At 42.0% G+C, this 22363-nt stretch overlaps 1 long non-coding RNA gene across 1 annotated transcript in view; it reads left to right on the top strand.

The window, feature by feature from the left end:
• Positions 1–22363, top strand: part of LOC134726795 (uncharacterized) — a 252490-nt gene that overhangs the window by 29501 nt on the left and 200626 nt on the right. The gene's annotated exons all lie outside the window — the stretch shown is intronic.

Genomic DNA, 22363 nt, shown 5'->3' with positions numbered 1-22363 from the left:
ATGTTGTTCAGTCATTGTGGCCACATATGTCTAGATTATGTCGATGTTGAAGGAGATTTTAGCTGGAGATCTAGATATTGGATTAATATTTTTTTTAAATATATTTGTTTTGATAAAACTTTTGTTTACGCATAGATAAAAAAAACTGTAATGGTTCTATTTCAAAGATGTTGATACAGGGGCAAATAATGATTTCTTGGATTAGTTTTGTTGACAACATTTAGTATTCTGACATCATTATAAACAGCATTAAGTATATTCAATTACTGGTCTTAAATTTTTAATTATATCCAACAATCCTTATTATAATGACTCCTTAGCTTACATCTTATATATCCCGTTGAACTTGTCAGATTAAAAAAATACCGAAATTTCGAAGATATCAGGTTTATAGTTTGAGTTTCGTCGGAAAAAGACTCCACAGAAGCCCTCAAATGAAAACAGTTGTCAAGTCAAATCAACTCCAACGTTTACAAGCGTTAAAATAGAAACCTCAAATAAGGATTAAGCAGACTGTACGTGGGTAGGTACACCTTCACATATTTCAAGAATTTAAAACAGTTAATTTACCAAAAAAAGACATGTCATTAAAATTTCATGTCACCATAAAAGTGCTGTCTACTACGCTAGTTATACCATCGGGGACATCACGTATACCAGCAATGGCCTGGTCCAGTGGTTGTTATAGTTAAACTCTTGGAAACGGCACGTGTACCAGCAGTGTCACAATCCAATGGTTGTAATAGTTATACCCTTGTGGACAGAACGTGTACCAGCAGTGTCACGATCCAATGGTTGTAATATTTATACCCTTGTGGACAGAACGTGTACCAGCAGTGTCACGATCCAATGGTTGTAATATTTATACCCTTGTGGACAGAACTTGTACCAGCAGTGTCACGATCCAATGGTTGTAATATTTATACCCTTGTGGACAGAACGTGTACCAGCAGTGTCACAATCCAATGGTTGTAATATTTATACCCTTGTGGACAGAACTTGTACCAGCAGTGTCACGATCCAATGGTTGTAATAGTTATACCCTTGTGGACAGGACTTGTACCAGCAGTGTCACGATCCAATGGTTGTAATAGTTATACCCTTGTGGACAGAACGTGTACCAGCAGTGTCACAATCCAATGGTTGTAATATTTATACCCTTGTGGACAGAACTTGTACCAGCAGTGTCACGATCCAATGGTTGTAATAGTTATACCCTTGTGGACAGGACTTGTACCAGCAGTGTCACGATCCAATGGTTGTTATAGTTATACCCTTGTGGACAGAACTTGTACCAGCAGTGTCATGATCCAATGGTTGTAATATTTATACCCTTGTGGACAGAACGTGTACCAGCAGTGTCACGATCCAATGGTTGTAATATTTATACCCTTGTGGACAGAACGTGTACCAGCAGTGTCACGATCCAATGGTTGTAATATTTATACCCTTGTGGACAGAACTTGTACCAGCAGTGTCACGATCCAATGGTTGTAATAGTTATACCCTTGTGGACAGGACTTGTACCAGCAGTGTCACGATCCAATGGTTGTAATAGTTATACCCTTGTGGACAGAACGTGTACCAGCAGTGTCACGATCCAATGGTTGTAATATTTATACCCTTGTGGACAGAACTTGTACCAGCAGTGTCACGATCCAATGGTTGTAATATTTATACCCTTGTGGACAGAACGTGTACCAGCAGTGTCACGATCCAATGGTTGTAATATTTATACCCGTGTGGACAGAACGTGTACCAGCAGTGTCATGATCCAATGGTTGTAATATTTATACCCTTGTGGACAGAACGTGTACCAGCAGTGTCACGATCCAATGGTTGTAATATTTATACCCTTGTGGACAGAACGTGTACCAGCAGTGTCACAATCCAATGGTTGTAATAGTTATACCCTTGTGGACAGAACGTGTACCAGCAGTGTCACGATCCAATGGTTGTAATAGTTATACCTTTGTGGACAGAACGTGTACCAGCAGTGTCACAATCCAATGGTTGTAATAGTTATACCCTTGTGGACAGAACGTGTACCAGCAGTGTCACGATCCAATGGTTGTAATAGTTATACCCTTGTGGACAGAACGTGTACCAGCAGTGTCACGATCCAATGGTTGTAATATTTATACCCTTGTGGACAGAACTTGTACCAGCAGTGTCACGATCCAATGGTTGTAATATTTATACCCTTGTGGACAGAACGTGTACCAGCAGTGTCACGATCCAATGGTTGTAATATTTATACCCTTGTGGACAGAACGTGTACCAGCAGTGTCACGATCCAATGGTTGTAATATTTATACCCTTGTGGACAAAACTTGTACCAGCAGTGTCACGATCCAATGGTTGTAATATTTATACCCTTGTGGACAGAACGTGTACCAGCAGTGTCACGATCCAATGGTTGTAATATTTATACCCTTGTGGACAGAACGTGTACCAGCAGTGTCACGACCCAATGGTTGTAATAGTTATACCCTTGTGGACAGAACGTGTACCAGCAGTGTCACGATCCAATGGTTGTAATAGTTATACCCTTGTGGACAGAACTTGTACCAGCAGTGTCACGATCCAATGGTTGTAATATTTATACCCTTGTGGACAGAACTTGTACCAGCAGTGTCACGATCCAATGGTTGTAATAGTTATACCCTTGTGGACAGAACGTGTACCAGCAGTGTCACGATCCAATGGTTGTAATAGTTATACCCTTGTGGACAGAACGTGTACCAGCAGTGTCACGATCCAATGGTTGTAATATTTATACCCTTGTGGACAGAACGTGTACCAGCAGTGTCATGATCCAATGGTTGTAATATTTATACCCGTGTGGACAGAACGTGTACCAGCAGTGTCACGATCCAATGGTTGTAATAGTTATACCCTTGTGGACAGAACGTGTACCAGCAGTGTCACGATCCAATGGTTGTAATAGTTATACCCTTGTTGACAGAACGTGTACCAGCAGTGTCACGATCCAATGGTTGTAATATTTATACCCTTGTGGACAGAACGTGTACCAGCAGTGTCACGATCCAATGGTTGTAATATTTATACCCTTGTGGACAGAACTTGTACCAGCAGTGTCACGATCCAATGGTTGTAATATTTATACCCTTGTGGACAGAACATGTACTAGCAGTGTCACGATCAAGGGGTTGTAATATATATACCCTTGTGGACAGAACTTGTACCAGCAGTGTCACGATCCAATGGTTGTAATATTTATACCCTTGTGGACAGAACTTGTACCAGCAGTGTCACGATCCAATGGTTGTAATATTTATACCCTTGTGGACAGAACATGTACCAGCAGTGTCACGATCCAATGGTTGTAATATTTATACCCTTGTGGACAGAACATGTACTAGCAGTGTCACGATCAAGGGGTTGTAATATTTATACCCTTGTGGACAGAACTTGTACCAGCAGTGTCACGATCCAATGGTTGTAATATTTATACCCTTGTGGACAGAACGTGTACCAGCAGTGTCACGATCCAATGGTTGTAATATTTATACCCTTGTGGACAGAACGTGTACCAGCAGTGCCATGATCCAATGGTTGTAATAGTTATACCCTTGTGGACAGAACCTGTACCAGCAGTGTCACGATCCAATGGTTGTAATAGTTATACCCTTGTGGACAGGACTTGTACCAGCAGTGTCATGATCCAATGGTTGTAATATTTATACCCGTGTGGACAGAACGTGTACCAGCAGTGTCACGATCCAATGGTTGTAATAGTTATACCCTTATGGACAGAACTTGTACCAGCAGTGTCACGATCCAATGGTTGTAATATTTATACCCTTGTGGACAGAACGTGTACCAGCAGTGTCACGATCCAATGGTTGTAATATTTATACCCTTGTGGACAGAACTTGTACCAGCAGTGTCACGATCCAATGGTTGTAATATTTATACCCTTGTGGACAGAACATGTACTAGCAGTGTCACGATCAAGGGGTTGTAATATATATACCCTTGTGGACAGAACTTGTACCAGCAGTGTCACGATCCAATGGTTGTAATATTTATACCCTTGTGGACAGAACGTGTACCAGCAGTGTCACGATCCAATGGTTGTAATAGTTATACCCTTGTGGACAGAACGTGTACCAGCAGTGTCACAATCCAATGGTTGTAATAGTTATACCCTTGTGGACAGAACTTGTACCAGCAGTGTCATGATCCAATGGTTGTAATATTTATACCCTTGTGGACAGAACGTGTACCAGCAGTGTCACGATCCAATGGTTGTAATATTTATACCCTTGTGGACAGAACGTGTACCAGCAGTGTCACGATCCAATGGTTGTAATATTTATACCCTTGTGGACAGAACTTGTACCAGCAGTGTCACGATCCAATGGTTGTAATATTTATACCCTTGTGGACAGAACGTGTACCAGCAGTGTCACGATCCAATGGTTGTAATATTTATACCCGTGTGGACAGAACGTGTACCAGCAGTGTCATGATCCAATGGTTGTAATATTTATACCCTTGTGGACAGAACGTGTACCAGCAGTGTCACGATCCAATGGTTGTAATATTTATACCCTTGTGGACAGAACGTGTACCAGCAGTGTCACAATCCAATGGTTGTAATAGTTATACCCTTGTGGACAGAACGTGTACCAGCAGTGTCACGATCCAATGGTTGTAATAGTTATACCTTTGTGGACAGAACGTGTACCAGCAGTGTCACAATCCAATGGTTGTAATAGTTATACCCTTGTGGACAGAACGTGTACCAGCAGTGTCACGATCCAATGGTTGTAATAGTTATACCCTTGTGGACAGAACGTGTACCAGCAGTGTCACGATCCAATGGTTGTAATATTTATACCCTTGTGGACAGAACTTGTACCAGCAGTGTCACGATCCAATGGTTGTAATATTTATACCCTTGTGGACAGAACGTGTACCAGCAGTGTCACGATCCAATGGTTGTAATATTTATACCCTTGTGGACAGAACGTGTACCAGCAGTGTCACGATCCAATGGTTGTAATATTTATACCCTTGTGGACAAAACTTGTACCAGCAGTGTCACGATCCAATGGTTGTAATATTTATACCCTTGTGGACAGAACGTGTACCAGCAGTGTCACGATCCAATGGTTGTAATATTTATACCCTTGTGGACAGAACGTGTACCAGCAGTGTCACGACCCAATGGTTGTAATAGTTATACCCTTGTGGACAGAACGTGTACCAGCAGTGTCACGATCCAATGGTTGTAATAGTTATACCCTTGTGGACAGAACTTGTACCAGCAGTGTCACGATCCAATGGTTGTAATATTTATACCCTTGTGGACAGAACTTGTACCAGCAGTGTCACGATCCAATGGTTGTAATAGTTATACCCTTGTGGACAGAACGTGTACCAGCAGTGTCACGATCCAATGGTTGTAATAGTTATACCCTTGTGGACAGAACGTGTACCAGCAGTGTCACGATCCAATGGTTGTAATATTTATACCCTTGTGGACAGAACGTGTACCAGCAGTGTCATGATCCAATGGTTGTAATATTTATACCCGTGTGGACAGAACGTGTACCAGCAGTGTCACGATCCAATGGTTGTAATAGTTATACCCTTGTGGACAGATGGTGTACCAGCAGTGTCACGATCCAATGGTTGTAATAGTTATACCCTTGTGGACAGAACGTGTACCAGCAGTGTCACGATCCAATGGTTGTAATATTTATACCCTTGTGGACAGAACGTGTACCAGCAGTGTCACGATCCAATGGTTGTAATATTTATACCCTTGTGGACAGAACTTGTACCAGCAGTGTCACGATCCAATGGTTGTAATATTTATACCCTTGTGGACAGAACATGTACTAGCAGTGTCACGATCAAGGGGTTGTAATATATATACCCTTGTGGACAGAACTTGTACCAGCAGTGTCACGATCCAATGGTTGTAATATTTATACCCTTGTGGACAGAACTTGTACCAGCAGTGTCACGATCCAATGGTTGTAATATTTATACCCTTGTGGACAGAACATGTACCAGCAGTGTCACGATCCAATGGTTGTAATATTTATACCCGTGTGGACAGAACGTGTACCAGCAGTGTCATGATCCAATGGTTGTAATAGTTATACCCTTGTGGACAGGACTTGTACCAGCAGTGTCACGATCCAATGGTTGTAATATTTATACCCTTGTGGACAGAACTTGTACCAGCAGTGTCACGATCCAATGGTTGTAATATTTATACCCTTGTGGACAGAACTTGTACCAGCAGTGCCATGATCCAATGGTTGTAATATTTATACCCTTGTGGACAGAACTTGTACCAGCAGTGTCACGATCCAATGGTTGTAATATTTATACCCTTGTGGACAGAACGTGTACCAGCAGTGTCACGATCCAATGGTTGTAATATTTATACCCTTGTGGACAGAACATGTACTAGCAGTGTCACGATCAAGGGGTTGTAATATTTATACCCTTGTGGACAGAACTTGTACCAGCAGTGCCATGATCCAATGGTTGTAATAGTTATACCCTTGTGGACAGAACTTGTACCAGCAGTGTCACGATCCAATGGTTGTAATAGTTATACCCTTGTGGACAGGACTTGTACCAGCAGTGTCATGATCCAATGGTTGTAATATTTATACCCGTGTGGACAGAACGTGTACCAGCAGTGTCACGATCCAATGGTTGTAATAGTTATACCCTTGTGGACAGAACTTGTACCAGCAGTGTCACGATCCAATGGTTGTAATATTTATACCCTTGTGGACAGAAAGTGTACCAGCAGTGTCACGATCCAATGGTTGTAATATTTATACCCTTGTGGACAGAACTTGTACCAGCAGTGTCACGATCCAATGGTTGTAATATTTATACCCTTGTGGACAGAACATGTACTAGCAGTGTCACGATCAAGGGGTTGTAATATATATACCCTTGTGGACAGAACTTGTACCAGCAGTGTCACGATCCAATGGTTGTAATATTTATACCCTTGTGGACAGAACGTGTACCAGCAGTGCCATGATCCAATGGTTGTAATAGTTATACCCTTGTGGACAGAACTTGTACCAGCAGTGTCACGATCCAATGGTTGTAATAGTTATACCCTTGTGGACAGGACTTGTACCAGCAGTGTCACGATCCAATGGTTGTAATATTTATACCCTTGTGGACAGAACTTGTACCAGCAGTGTCACGATCCAATGGTTGTAATATTTATACCCTTGTGGACAGAACGTGTACCAGCAGTGTCACGATCCAATGGTTGTAATATTTATACCCTTGTGGACAGAACGTGTACCAGCAGTGTCACGATCCAATGGTTGTAATATTTATACCCTTGTGGACAGAACGTGTACCAGCAGTGTCACGATCCAATGGTTGTAATATTTATACCCTTGTGGACAGAACTTGTACCAGCAGTGTCACGATCCAATGGTTGTAATATTTATACTTTTGTGGACAGAACGTGTACCAGCAGTGTCACGATCCAATGGTTGTAATATTTATACCCTTGTGGACAGAACGTGTACCAGCAGTGTCACAATCCAATGGTTGTAATATTTATACCCTTGTGGACAGAACTTGTACCAGCAGTGTCACGATCCAATGGTTGTAATATTTATACCCTTGTGGACAGAACGTGTACCAGCAGTGTCACAATCCAATGGTTGTAATATTTATACCCTTGTGGACAGAACATTGTCACGATCCAATGGTTGTAATATTTATACCCTTGTGGACAGGACTTGTACCAGCAGTGTCACGATCCAATGGTTGTAATATTTATACCCTTGTGGACAGAACGTGTACCAGCAGTGTCACGATCCAATGGTTGTAATAGTTATACCCTTGTGGACAGAACGTGTACCAGCAGTGTCACGATCCAATGGTTGTAATATTTATACCCTTGTGGACAGAACTTGTACCAGCAGTGTCACGATCCAATGGTTGTAATATTTATACCCTTGTGGACAGAACTTGTACCAGCAGTGTCACGATCCAATGGTTGTAATAGTTATACCCTTGTAGACAGGACGTGTACCAGCAGTGTCACGATCCAATGGTTGTAATATTTATACACTTGTGGACAGAACTTGTACCAGCAGTGTCATGATCCAATGGTTGTTATATTTATACCCTTGTGGACAAAACTTGTACCAGCAGTGTCACGATCCAATGGTTGTAATATTTATACCCTTGTGGACAGAACGTGTACCAGCAGTGTCATGATCAAGGGGTTGTAATATATATACCCTTGTGGACAGAACTTGTACCAGCAGTGTCACAATCCAATGGTTGTAATATTTATACCCTTGTGGACAGAACGTGTACCAGCAGTGTCACAATCCAATGGTTGTAATATTTATACCCTTGTGGACAGAACTTGTACCAGCAGTGTCACGATCCAATGGTTGTAATATTTATACCCTTGTGGACAGAACTTGTACCAGCAGTGTCATGATCCAATGGTTGTAATATTTATACCCTTGTGGACAGAACTTGTACCATCAGTGTCACGATCCAATGGTTGTAATATTTATACCCTTGTGGACAGAACTTGTACCAGCAGTGTCACGATCCAATGGTTGTAATAGTTATACCCTTGTGGACAGGACTTGTACCAGCAGTGTCACGATCCAATGGTTGTAATAGTTATACCCTTGTGGACAGAACGTGTACCAGCAGTGTCACGATCCAATGGTTGTAATATTTATACCCTTGTGGACAGAACGTGTACCAGCAGTGTCATGATCCAATGGTTGTAATATTTATACCCTTGTGGACAGAACATGTACCATCAGTGTCACGATCCAATGGTTGTAATATTTATACCCTTGTGGACAGAACTTGTACCAGCAGTGTCACGATCCAATGGTTGTAATATTTATACCCTTGTGGACAGAACATGTACCATCAGTGTCACGATCCAATGGTTGTAATATTTATACCCTTGTGGACAGAACGTGTACCAGCAGTGTCACGATCCAATGGTTGTAATATTTATACCCTTGTGGACAGAACATGTGCCAGCAGTGTCATGATCCAATGGTTGTAATATTTATACCCTTGTGGACAGAACATGTGCCAGCAGTGTCACGATCCAATGGTTGTAATATTTATACCCTTGTGGACAGAACATGTACTAGCAGTGTCACGATCCAATGGTTGTAATAGTTATACCCTTGTGGACAGAACGTGTACTAGCAGTGTCACGATCCAATGGTTGTAATATTTATACCCTTGTGGACAGAACTTGTACCAGCAGTGCCATGATCCAATGGTTGTAATAGTTATACCATTGTGGACAGAACTTGTACCATCAGTGTCATGATCCAATGGTTGTAATATTTATACCCTTGTGGACAGAACATGTGCCAGCAGTGTCACGATCCAATGGTTGTAATATTTATACCCTTGTGGACAGAACTTGCACCATCAGTGTCATGATCAAGTGGTTGTAATATTTATACCCTTGTGGACAGAACGTGTACCAGCAGTGTCACGATCCAATGGTTGTAATATTTATACCCTTGTGGACAGGACTTGTACCAGCAGTGTCATGATCCAATGGTTGTAATATTTATACCCTTGTGGACAGAACGTGTACCAGCAGTGTCACGATCCAATGGTTGTAATATTTATACCCTTGTGGACAGAACATTGTCACGATCCAATGGTTGTAATATTTATACCCTTGTGGACAGAACATTGTCACGATCCAATGGTTGTAATATTTATACCCTTGTGGACAGAACTTGTACCAGCAGTGTCACGATCCAATGGTTGTAATAGTTATACCCTTGTGGACAGAACTTGTACCAGCAGTGTCACGATCCAATGGTTGTAATAGTTATACCCTTGTGGACAGAACATGTACCATCAGTGTCACGATCCAATGGTTGTAATATTTATACCATTGTGGACAGAACTTGTACCAGCAGTGTCACGATCCAATGGTTGTAATATTTATACCCTTGTGGACAGAACGTGTACCAGCAGTGTCACGATCCAATGGTTGTAATATTTATACCCTTGTGGACAGAACGTGTACCAGCAGTGTCATGATCAAGTGGTTGTAATATTTATACCCTTGTGGACAGAACGTGTACCAGCAGTGTCACGATCCAATGGTTGTAATATTTATACCCTTGTGGACAGGACTTGTACCAGCAGTGTCATGATCCAATGGTTGTAATATTTATACCATTGTGGACAGAACTTGTACCAGCAGTGTCACGATCCAATGGTTGTAATAGTTATACCCTTGTGGACAGAACGTGTACCAGCAGTGTCACGATCCAATGGTTGTAATATTTATACCCGTGTGGACAGAACGTGTACCAGCAGTGTCATGATCCAATGGTTGTAATATTTATACCCTTGTGGACAGAACGTGTACCAGCAGTGTCACGATCCAATGGTTGTAATAGTTATACCCTTGTGGACAGAACGTGTACCAGCAGTGTCACGATCCAATGGTTGTAATATTTATACCCGTGTGGACAGAACGTGTACCAGCAGTGTCATGATCCAATGGTTGTAATATTTATACCCTTGTGGACAGAACGTGTACCAGCAGTGTCACGATCCAATGGTTGTAATAGTTATACCCTTGTGGACAGAACGTGTACCAGCAGTGTCACGATCCAATGGTTGTAATATTTATACCCTTGTGGACAGAACGTGTACCAGCAGTGTCACGATCCAATGGTTGTAATATTTATACCCTTGTGGACAGAACGTGTACCAGCAGTGTCATGATCAAGGGGTTGTAATATATATACCCTTGTGGACAGAACTTGTACCAGCAGTGCCATGATCCAATGGTTGTAATAGTTATACCCTTGTGGACAGAACGTGTACCAGCAGTGTCACGATCCAATGGTTGTAATATTTATACCCTTGTGGACAGAACGTGTACCAGCAGTGTCACGATCCAATGGTTGTAATATTTATACCCTTGTGGACAGAACGTGTACCAGCAGTGTCACGATCCAATGGTTGTAATAGTTATACCCTTGTGGACAGAACGTGTACCAGCAGTGTCACGATCCAATGGTTGTAATAGTTATACCCTTGTGGACAGAACGTGTACCAGTAGTGTCACGATCCAATGGTTGTAATATTTATACCCTTGTGGGCAGAACGTGTACCAGCAGTGTCACGATCCAATGGTTGTAATAGTTATACCCTTGTGGACAGAACGTGTACCAGCAGTGTCACGATCCAATGGTTGTAATATTTATACCCTTGTGGACAGAACTTGTACCAGCAGTGTCACGATCCAATGGTTGTAATATTTATACCCTTGTGGACAGAACGTGTACCAGCAGTGTCACGATCCAATGGTTGTAATAGTTATACCCTTGTGGACAGAACTTGTACCAGCAGTGTCACGATCCAATGGTTGTAATATTTATACCCTTGTGGACAGAACGTGTACCAGCAGTGTCACGATCCAATGGTTGTAATATTTATACCCTTGTGGACAGAACTTGTACCAGCAGTGTCACGATCCAATGGTTGTAATATTTATACCCTTGTGGACAGAACGTGTACCAGCAGTGTCACGATCCAATGGTTGTAATATTTATACCCTTGTGGACAGAACGTGTACCATCAGTGTCACGATCCAATGGTTGTAATATTTATACCCTTGTGGACAGAACTTGTACCAGCAGTGTCACGATCCAATGGTTGTAATATTTATACCCTTGTGGACAGAACGTGTACCAGCAGTGTCACGATCCAATGGTTGTAATAGTTATACCCTTGTGGACAGAACGTGTACCAGCAGTGTCACGATCCAATGGTTGTAATAGTTATACCCTTGTGGACAGAACGTGTACCAGCAGTGTCACGATCCAATGGTTGTAATATTTATACCCTTGTGGACAGAACGTGTACCAGCAGTGTCACGATCCAATGGTTGTAATATTTATACCCTTGTGGACAGAACGTGTACCAGCAGTGTCACGATCCAATGGTTGTAATATTTATACCCTTGTGGACAGAACGTGTACCAGCAGTGTCACGATCCAATGGTTGTAATATTTATACCCTTGTGGACAGAACTTGTACCAGCAGTGTCACGATCCAATGGTTGTAATATTTATACCCTTGTGGACAGAACTTGTACCAGCAGTGTCACGATCCAATGGTTGTAATATTTATACCCTTGTGGACAGAACGTGTACCAGCAGTGTCACGATCCAATGGTTGTAATAGTTATACCCTTGTGGACAGGACTTGTACCAGCAGTGCCATGATCCAATGGTTGTAATAGTTATACCCTTGTGGACAGGACTTGTACCAGCAGTGTCACGATCCAATGGTTGTAATATTTATACCCTTGTGGACAGAACTTGTACCAGCAGTGCCATGATCCAATGGTTGTAATAGTTATACCCTTGTGGACAGAACTTGTACCAGCAGTGCCATGATCCAATGGTTGTAATATTTATACCCTTGTGGACAGAACTTGTACCAGCAGTGCCATGATCCAATGGTTGTAATATTTATACCCGTGTGGACAGAACGTGTACCAGCAGTGTCACGATCCAATGGTTGTAATAGTTATACCCTTGTGGACAGAACGTGTACCAGCAGTGTCACGATCCAATGGTTGTAATATTTATACCCTTGTGGACAGAACGTGTACCAGCAGTGTCACGATCCAATGGTTGTAATATTTATACCCTTGTGGACAGAACTTGTACCAGCAGTGTCACGATCCAATGGTTGTAATATTTATACCCTTGTGGACAGAACGTGTACCAGCAGTGTCACGATCCAATGGTTGTAATATTTATACCCTTGTGGACAGAACTTGTACCAGCAGTGTCACGATCCAATGGTTGTAATATTTATACCCTTGTGGACAGAACTTGTACCAGCAGTGTCACGATCCAATGGTTGTAATATTTATACACTTGTGGACAGAACTTGTACCATCAGTGTCACGATCCAATGGTTGTAATATTTATACCCTTGTGGACAGAACGTGTACCAGCAGTGTCACGATCCAATGGTTGTAATATTTATACCCTTGTGGACAAAACTTGTACCAGCAGTGTCACGATCCAATGGTTGTAATATTTATACCCTTGTGGACAGAACGTGTACCAGCAGTGTCACGATCCAATGGTTGTAATATTTATACCCTTGTGGACAGAACGTGTACCAGCAGTGTCACGACCCAATGGTTGTAATAGTTATACCCTTGTGGACAGAACGTGTACCAGCAGTGTCACGATCCAATGGTTGTAATAGTTATACCCTTGTGGACAGAACTTGTACCAGCAGTGTCACGATCCAATGGTTGTAATATTTATACCCTTGTGGACAGAACTTGTACCAGCAGTGTCACGATCCAATGGTTGTAATAGTTATACCCTTGTGGACAGAACGTGTACCAGCAGTGTCACGATCCAATGGTTGTAATAGTTATACCCTTGTGGACAGAACGTGTACCAGCAGTGTCACGATCCAATGGTTGTAATATTTATACCCTTGTGGACAGAACGTGTACCAGCAGTGTCATGATCCAATGGTTGTAATATTTATACCCGTGTGGACAGAACGTGTACCAGCAGTGTCACGATCCAATGGTTGTAATAGTTATACCCTTGTGGACAGAACGTGTACCAGCAGTGTCACGATCCAATGGTTGTAATAGTTATACCCTTGTGGACAGAACGTGTACCAGCAGTGTCACGATCCAATGGTTGTAATATTTATACCCTTGTGGACAGAACGTGTACCAGCAGTGTCACGATCCAATGGTTGTAATATTTATACCCTTGTGGACAGAACTTGTACCAGCAGTGTCACGATCCAATGGTTGTAATATTTATACCCTTGTGGACAGAACATGTACTAGCAGTGTCACGATCAAGGGGTTGTAATATATATACCCTTGTGGACAGAACTTGTACCAGCAGTGTCACGATCCAATGGTTGTAATATTTATACCCTTGTGGACAGAACTTGTACCAGCAGTGTCACGATCCAATGGTTGTAATATTTATACCCTTGTGGACAGAACATGTACCAGCAGTGTCACGATCCAATGGTTGTAATATTTATACCCGTGTGGACAGAACGTGTACCAGCAGTGTCATGATCCAATGGTTGTAATAGTTATACCCTTGTGGACAGGACTTGTACCAGCAGTGTCACGATCCAATGGTTGTAATATTTATACCCTTGTGGACAGAACTTGTACCAGCAGTGTCACGATCCAATGGTTGTAATATTTATACCCTTGTGGACAGAACTTGTACCAGCAGTGCCATGATCCAATGGTTGTAATATTTATACCCTTGTGGACAGAACTTGTACCAGCAGTGTCACGATCCAATGGTTGTAATATTTATACCCTTGTGGACAGAACGTGTACCAGCAGTGTCACGATCCAATGGTTGTAATATTTATACCCTTGTGGACAGAACATGTACTAGCAGTGTCACGATCAAGGGGTTGTAATATTTATACCCTTGTGGACAGAACTTGTACCAGCAGTGCCATGATCCAATGGTTGTAATAGTTATACCCTTGTGGACAGAACTTGTACCAGCAGTGTCACGATCCAATGGTTGTAATAGTTATACCCTTGTGGACAGGACTTGTACCAGCAGTGTCATGATCCAATGGTTGTAATATTTATACCCGTGTGGACAGAACGTGTACCAGCAGTGTCACGATCCAATGGTTGTAATAGTTATACCCTTGTGGACAGAAAGTGTACCAGCAGTGTCACGATCCAATGGTTGTAATATTTATACCCTTGTGGACAGAACTTGTACCAGCAGTGTCACGATCCAATGGTTGTAATATTTATACCCTTGTGGACAGAACATGTACTAGCAGTGTCACGATCAAGGGGTTGTAATATATATACCCTTGTGGACAGAACTTGTACCAGCAGTGTCACGATCCAATGGTTGTAATATTTATACCCTTGTGGACAGAACGTGTACCAGCAGTGCCATGATCCAATGGTTGTAATAGTTATACCCTTGTGGACAGAACTTGTACCAGCAGTGTCACGATCCAATGGTTGTAATAGTTATACCCTTGTGGACAGGACTTGTACCAGCAGTGTCACGATCCAATGGTTGTAATATTTATACCCTTGTGGACAGAACTTGTACCAGCAGTGTCACGATCCAATGGTTGTAATATTTATACCCTTGTGGACAGAACGTGTACCAGCAGTGTCACGATCCAATGGTTGTAATATTTATACCCTTGTGGACAGAACGTGTACCAGCAGTGTCACGATCCAATGGTTGTAATATTTATACCCTTGTGGACAGAACGTGTACCAGCAGTGTCACGATCCAATGGTTGTAATATTTATACCCTTGTGGACAGAACTTGTACCAGCAGTGTCACGATCCAATGGTTGTAATATTTATACCCTTGTGGACAGAACGTGTACCAGCAGTGTCACGATCCAATGGTTGTAATATTTATACCCTTGTGGACAGAACGTGTACCAGCAGTGTCACAATCCAATGGTTGTAATATTTATACCCTTGTGGACAGAACTTGTACCAGCAGTGTCACGATCCAATGGTTGTAATATTTATACCCTTGTGGACAGAACGTGTACCAGCAGTGTCACAATCCAATGGTTGTAATATTTATACCCTTGTGGACAGAACATTGTCACGATCCAATGGTTGTAATATTTATACCCTTGTGGACAGGACTTGTACCAGCAGTGTCACGATCCAATGGTTGTAATATTTATACCCTTGTGGACAGAACGTGTACCAGCAGTGTCACGATCCAATGGTTGTAATAGTTATACCCTTGTGGACAGAACGTGTACCAGCAGTGTCACGATCCAATGGTTGTAATATTTATACCCTTGTGGACAGAACTTGTACCAGCAGTGTCACGATCCAATGGTTGTAATATTTATACCCTTGTGGACAGAACTTGTACCAGCAGTGTCACGATCCAATGGTTGTAATAGTTATACCCTTGTAGACAGGACGTGTACCAGCAGTGTCACGATCCAATGGTTGTAATATTTATACACTTGTGGACAGAACTTGTACCAGCAGTGTCATGATCCAATGGTTGTTATATTTATACCCTTGTGGACAAAACTTGTACCAGCAGTGTCACGATCCAATGGTTGTAATATTTATACCCTTGTGGACAGAACGTGTACCAGCAGTGTCATGATCAAGGGGTTGTAATATATATACCCTTGTGGACAGAACTTGTACCAGCAGTGTCACAATCCAATGGTTGTAATATTTATACCCTTGTGGACAGAACGTGTACCAGCAGTGTCACAATCCAATGGTTGTAATATTTATACCCTTGTGGACAGAACTTGTACCAGCAGTGTCACGATCCAATGGTTGTAATATTTATACCCTTGTGGACAGAACTTGTACCAGCAGTGTCATGATCCAATGGTTGTAATATTTATACCCTTGTGGACAGAACTTGTACCATCAGTGTCACGATCCAATGGTTGTAATATTTATACCCTTGTGGACAGAACTTGTACCAGCAGTGTCACGATCCAATGGTTGTAATAGTTATACCCTTGTGGACAGGACTTGTACCAGCAGTGTCACGATCCAATGGTTGTAATAGTTATACCCTTGTGGACAGAACGTGTACCAGCAGTGTCACGATCCAATGGTTGTAATATTTATACCCTTGTGGACAGAACGTGTACCAGCAGTGTCATGATCCAATGGTTGTAATATTTATACCCTTGTGGACAGAACATGTACCATCAGTGTCACGATCCAATGGTTGTAATATTTATACCCTTGTGGACAGAACTTGTACCAGCAGTGTCACGATCCAATGGTTGTAATATTTATACCCTTGTGGACAGAACATGTACCATCAGTGTCACGATCCAATGGTTGTAATATTTATACCCTTGTGGACAGAACGTGTACCAGCAGTGTCACGATCCAATGGTTGTAATATTTATACCCTTGTGGACAGAACATGTGCCAGCAGTGTCATGATCCAATGGTTGTAATATTTATACCCTTGTGGACAGAACATGTGCCAGCAGTGTCACGATCCAATGGTTGTAATATTTATACCCTTGTGGACAGAACATGTACTAGCAGTGTCACGATCCAATGGTTGTAATAGTTATACCCTTGTGGACAGAACGTGTACTAGCAGTGTCACGATCCAATGGTTGTAATATTTATACCCTTGTGGACAGAACTTGTACCAGCAGTGCCATGATCCAATGGTTGTAATAGTTATACCATTGTGGACAGAACTTGTACCATCAGTGTCATGATCCAATGGTTGTAATATTTATACCCTTGTGGACAGAACATGTGCCAGCAGTGTCACGATCCAATGGTTGTAATATTTATACCCTTGTGGACAGAACTTGCACCATCAGTGTCATGATCAAGTGGTTGTAATATTTATACCCTTGTGGACAGAACGTGTACCAGCAGTGTCACGATCCAATGGTTGTAATATTTATACCCTTGTGGACAGGACTTGTACCAGCAGTGTCATGATCCAATGGTTGTAATATTTATACCCTTGTGGACAGAACGTGTACCAGCAGTGTCACGATCCAATGGTTGTAATATTTATACCCTTGTGGACAGAACATTGTCACGATCCAATGGTTGTAATATTTATACCCTTGTGGACAGAACATTGTCACGATCCAATGGTTGTAATATTTATACCCTTGTGGACAGAACTTGTACCAGCAGTGTCACGATCCAATGGTTGTAATATTTATACCCTTGTGGACAGAACGTGTACCAGCAGTGTCACAATCCAATGGTTGTAATATTTATACCCTTGTGGACAGAACATTGTCACGATCCAATGGTTGTAATATTTATACCCTTGTGGACAGGACTTGTACCAGCAGTGTCACGATCCAATGGTTGTAATATTTATACCCTTGTGGACAGAACGTGTACCAGCAGTGTCACGATCCAATGGTTGTAATAGTTATACCCTTGTGGACAGAACGTGTACCAGCAGTGTCACGATCCAATGGTTGTAATATTTATACCCTTGTGGACAGAACTTGTACCAGCAGTGTCACGATCCAATGGTTGTAATATTTATACCCTTGTGGACAGAACTTGTACCAGCAGTGTCACGATCCAATGGTTGTAATAGTTATACCCTTGTAGACAGGACGTGTACCAGCAGTGTCACGATCCAATGGTTGTAATATTTATACACTTGTGGACAGAACTTGTACCAGCAGTGTCATGATCCAATGGTTGTTATATTTATACCCTTGTGGACAAAACTTGTACCAGCAGTGTCACGATCCAATGGTTGTAATATTTATACCCTTGTGGACAGAACGTGTACCAGCAGTGTCATGATCAAGGGGTTGTAATATATATACCCTTGTGGACAGAACTTGTACCAGCAGTGTCACAATCCAATGGTTGTAATATTTATACCCTTGTGGACAGAACGTGTACCAGCAGTGTCACAATCCAATGGTTGTAATATTTATACCCTTGTGGACAGAACTTGTACCAGCAGTGTCACGATCCAATGGTTGTAATATTTATACCCTTGTGGACAGAACTTGTACCAGCAGTGTCATGATCCAATGGTTGTAATATTTATACCCTTGTGGACAGAACTTGTACCATCAGTGTCACGATCCAATGGTTGTAATATTTATACCCTTGTGGACAGAACTTGTACCAGCAGTGTCACGATCCAATGGTTGTAATAGTTATACCCTTGTGGACAGGACTTGTACCAGCAGTGTCACGATCCAATGGTTGTAATAGTTATACCCTTGTGGACAGAACGTGTACCAGCAGTGTCACGATCCAATGGTTGTAATATTTATACCCTTGTGGACAGAACGTGTACCAGCAGTGTCATGATCCAATGGTTGTAATATTTATACCCTTGTGGACAGAACATGTACCATCAGTGTCACGATCCAATGGTTGTAATATTTATACCCTTGTGGACAGAACTTGTACCAGCAGTGTCACGATCCAATGGTTGTAATATTTATACCCTTGTGGACAGAACATGTACCATCAGTGTCACGATCCAATGGTTGTAATATTTATACCCTTGTGGACAGAACGTGTACCAGCAGTGTCACGATCCAATGGTTGTAATATTTATACCCTTGTGGACAGAACATGTGCCAGCAGTGTCATGATCCAATGGTTGTAATATTTATACCCTTGTGGACAGAACATGTGCCAGCAGTGTCACGATCCAATGGTTGTAATATTTATACCCTTGTGGACAGAACATGTACTAGCAGTGTCACGATCCAATGGTTGTAATAGTTATACCCTTGTGGACAGAACGTGTACTAGCAGTGTCACGATCCAATGGTTGTAATATTTATACCCTTGTGGACAGAACTTGTACCAGCAGTGCCATGATCCAATGGTTGTAATAGTTATACCATTGTGGACAGAACTTGTACCATCAGTGTCATGATCCAATGGTTGTAATATTTATACCCTTGTGGACAGAACATGTGCCAGCAGTGTCACGATCCAATGGTTGTAATATTTATACCCTTGTGGACAGAACTTGCACCATCAGTGTCATGATCAAGTGGTTGTAATATTTATACCCTTGTGGACAGAACGTGTACCAGCAGTGTCACGATCCAATGGTTGTAATATTTATACCCTTGTGGACAGGACTTGTACCAGCAGTGTCATGATCCAATGGTTGTAATATTTATACCCTTGTGGACAGAACGTGTACCAGCAGTGTCACGATCCAATGGTTGTAATATTTATACCCTTGTGGACAGAACATTGTCACGATCCAATGGTTGTAATATTTATACCCTTGTGGACAGAACATTGTCACGATCCAATGGTTGTAATATTTATACCCTTGTGGACAGAACTTGTACCAGCAGTGTCACGATCCAATGGTTGTAATAGTTATACCCTTGTGGACAGAACTTGTACCAGCAGTGTCACGATCCAATGGTTGTAATAGTTATACCCTTGTGGACAGAACATGTACCATCAGTGTCACGATCCAATGGTTGTAATATTTATACCATTGTGGACAGAACTTGTACCAGCAGTGTCACGATCCAATGGTTGTAATATTTATACCCTTGTGGACAGAACGTGTACCAGCAGTGTCACGATCCAATGGTTGTAATATTTATACCCTTGTGGACAGAACGTGTACCAGCAGTGTCATGATCAAGTGGTTGTAATATTTATACCCTTGTGGACAGAACGTGTACCAGCAGTGTCACGATCCAATGGTTGTAATATTTATACCCTTGTGGACAGGACTTGTACCAGCAGTGTCATGATCCAATGGTTGTAATATTTATACCATTGTGGACAGAACTTGTACCAGCAGTGTCACGATCCAATGGTTGTAATAGTTATACCCTTGTGGACAGAACGTGTACCAGCAGTGTCACGATCCAATGGTTGTAATATTTATACCCGTGTGGACAGAACGTGTACCAGCAGTGTCATGATCCAATGGTTGTAATATTTATACCCTTGTGGACAGAACGTGTACCAGCAGTGTCACGATCCAATGGTTGTAATAGTTATACCCTTGTGGACAGAACGTGTACCAGCAGTGTCACGATCCAATGGTTGTAATATTTATACCCGTGTGGACAGAACGTGTACCAGCAGTGTCATGATCCAATGGTTGTAATATTTATACCCTTGTGGACAGAACGTGTACCAGCAGTGTCACGATCCAATGGTTGTAATAGTTATACCCTTGTGGACAGAACGTGTACCAGCAGTGTCACGATCCAATGGTTGTAATATTTATACCCTTGTGGACAGAACGTGTACCAGCAGTGTCACGATCCAATGGTTGTAATATTTATACCCTTGTGGACAGAACGTGTACCAGCAGTGTCATGATCAAGGGGTTGTAATATATATACCCTTGTGGACAGAACTTGTACCAGCAGTGCCATGATCCAATGGTTGTAATAGTTATACCCTTGTGGACAGAACGTGTACCAGCAGTGTCACGATCCAATGGTTGTAATATTTATACCCTTGTGGACAGAACGTGTACCAGCAGTGTCACGATCCAATGGTTGTAATATTTATACCCTTGTGGACAGAACGTGTACCAGCAGTGTCACGATCCAATGGTTGTAATAGTTATACCCTTGTGGACAGAACGTGTACCAGCAGTGTCACGATCCAATGGTTGTAATAGTTATACCCTTGTGGACAGAACGTGTACCAGTAGTGTCACGATCCAATGGTTGTAATATTTATACCCTTGTGGACAGAACGTGTACCAGCAGTGTCACGATCCAATGGTTGTAATAGTTATACCCTTGTGGACAGAACGTGTACCAGCAGTGTCACGATCCAATGGTTGTAATATTTATACCCTTGTGGACAGAACTTGTACCAGCAGTGTCACGATCCAATGGTTGTAATATTTATACCCTTGTGGACAGAACGTGTACCAGCAGTGTCACGATCCAATGGTTGTAATAGTTATACCCTTGTGGACAGAACTTGTACCAGCAGTGTCACGATCCAATGGTTGTAATATTTATACCCTTGTGGACAGAACGTGTACCAGCAGTGTCACGATCCAATGGTTGTAATATTTATACCCTTGTGGACAGAACGTGTACCAGCAGTGTCACGATCCAATGGTTGTAATATTTATACCCTTGTGGACAGAACGTGTACCATCAGTGTCACGATCCAATGGTTGTAATATTTATACCCTTGTGGACAGAACTTGTACCAGCAGTGTCACGATCCAATGGTTGTAATATTTATACCCTTGTGGACAGAACGTGTACCAGCAGTGTCACGATCCAATGGTTGTAATAGTTATACCCTTGTGGACAGAACGTGTACCAGCAGTGTCACGATCCAATGGTTGTAATAGTTATACCCTTGTGGACAGAACGTGTACCAGCAGTGTCACGATCCAATGGTTGTAATATTTATACCCTTGTGGACAGAACGTGTACCAGCAGTGTCACGATCCAATGGTTGTAATATTTATACCCTTGTGGACAGAACGTGTACCAGCAGTGTCACGATCCAATGGTTGTAATATTTATACCCTTGTGGACAGAACGTGTACCAGCAGTGTCACGATCCAATGGTTGTAATATTTATACCCTTGTGGACAGAACTTGTACCAGCAGTGTCACGATCCAATGGTTGTAATATTTATACCCTTGTGGACAGAACTTGTACCAGCAGTGTCACGATCCAATGGTTGTAATATTTATACCCTTGTGGACAGAACGTGTACCAGCAGTGTCACGATCCAATGGTTGTAATATTTATACCCTTGTGGA

The sequence above is a fragment of the Mytilus trossulus genome, chromosome 7 (genome assembly GCF_036588685.1).
Source record: "Mytilus trossulus isolate FHL-02 chromosome 7, PNRI_Mtr1.1.1.hap1, whole genome shotgun sequence".
Lineage (NCBI taxonomy): Eukaryota > Metazoa > Mollusca > Bivalvia > Mytilida > Mytilidae > Mytilus > Mytilus trossulus.
Note: the sequence above shows the minus strand (reverse complement) of the source record. Positions and strands in the feature narration are given on the sequence as shown.